Below are 2,073 nucleotides of genomic sequence, written 5' to 3' on the forward strand. Positions count from 1 at the left end.
GCCGTGCTGCCCTGCTGCTCTCAAGGTCATGCCATGCTGACCTGCTGCAAGTGCCATGCAGAGTGGCATTGACCAGTCGTTTGCGTATGTGCACCCTTTGGCCACTGGATGGCACTGCTGAGCTGCATTGACCAGTCATCTGCGTATGTGCAGCGTCTGTCCACTAGAGGGCAGTGTGAGGGCTTTATTGAGCGGAATGCCTCAGGTCAGCTGGGCCTTGTGGGCTGAATCCTGATTGGACGCTCGGTTCATTGTCATTGTCCCAAAAGCTGAATCTTGATTGGACGCTCAGTTCATTCTTATTGTCCCAAAAAGGGCAGAGGGTACCATAGCTAATTTATGAACTGCTAGACGTGCACTTAGCTATGGTACCCTCTGCCCTTTTCACGTGTTGCAGAAGTCCCGTCTGATCAGTCCCCGATAGGCTACTTAATTGTCTCTCAACATAGCCACACATCCAAATTATAACGAACAAAAATAGAGAGATTTCTTTAAGACTAACAAGGCAACCGACGCACCACCACGCAAAACAGCTTCAAAGATGAAGCAAATCAGATCTGGCGAGGCATGACACGATGTGGCTTGTGTCTCTATCCTATTTGACCGTTTAAATGGCCTCAACCTGTTTTGCAAGGCTGCGAAACTCATATTTTACTCCTCACGGACAGAGTGGATGTCTTTACAAAAAAAAAGAAATTTGTGTGCACACAAACAAGCTGTTAATTGATATGCAGGAATAGCTTATTGGCCTGAAGAGTGACAGTATGAAGGCTTGCCTACTCTGCAAGAGAACTTGTCTTGCAGAGTAGGTCCCGGTGTTGGTAGTCTGTCTTTACTCCTAATCACCACTAGAGGGCCCTGAATCTCTAACAGGAGGTCCTGGTGTTTGTGTTGAGTTGGTAGTCTGTCTTTACTCATGGGGACCTGAGGAGAGTCCTGTGCACTTTAACCTGTTCTCTCTCTCTATATATATATCTCTCTCTCTCCTTCTTCTCTCTCTCTCTCTCCTTCTTTCTTCTCTCTCTCTCCTTCTTTCTCTCTCTCTCTCTCTCTCTCTCTCTCTCTCTCTTCTCTCTCTCTCTCCTTCTTTCTCTCTCTCTCTCTCCTTCTATCTCTCTTCTCTCTCTCTCTATCTCTCTCTCCTTCTTTCTCTCTTCTCTCTCTCTCTCCTTCTTTCTCTCTCTCTCTCTCTCTCCTTATATCTCTATCTCTCTCTCTCTCTCTTTCTGTGTGTGTGTGTGTGTGTGTGTGTGTGTGTGTGTGTGTGTCTTTAAGTGAGGTATACCTCCACACATGATATGGCCATTGACTATGTTTCCAAGCGCACCATATTCCAGTTTCCTTATGCATACTGTATGTATTAGAGTAATGTCAATATTCTGGTTGGCATGAGTCACGCAAACACCTTTTTCCAGCTGCCATAACCTGCATAAGGACATATTCTGAAAAACTGCAACAACACCCTTACTATAGCATCTGTTTAAACTGCAACAACACCGCTACTGTAGCAACTGCCTGTTTAAACTGCAACAACACCGCTACTGTAGCATCTGCCTGTTTAAACTGCAACAACACCCATACTGTAGCATCTGCCTGTTTAAACTGCAACAACACCCATACTGTAGCATCTGCCTGTTTAAACTGGAACAACACCCATACTGTAGCATCTGCCTGTTTAAACTGCAACACCGCTACTGTAGCATCTGCCTGTTTAAACTGCAACAACACCCATACTGTAGCATCTGCCTGTTTAAACTGCAACACCCATACTGTAGCATCTGCCTGTTTAAACTGCAACAACACCGCTACTGTAGCATCTGCCTGTTTAAACTGCAACAACACCGCTACTGTAGCATCTGCCTGTTTAAACCGGAATATTGTGGCATGGAACACATCAGTTGGAGATGCCTGTTCCTGCTATTAAAATTCCATCTGCGTACCGTATGTTCCTTCAAGCCTGGTAGCTTGTTACCGCATGTACCGTATGTTACCGTATGTTACCGTATGTTACCGTATGTACCGTATGTTACTGTATGTACCTCAAGCCTGGTAGCTTGTTACCGTATGTACCGT

The sequence above is a fragment of the Sardina pilchardus genome, chromosome 12, assembly GCF_963854185.1.
Source record: "Sardina pilchardus chromosome 12, fSarPil1.1, whole genome shotgun sequence".
NCBI classification, from domain to species: domain Eukaryota; kingdom Metazoa; phylum Chordata; class Actinopteri; order Clupeiformes; family Clupeidae; genus Sardina; species Sardina pilchardus.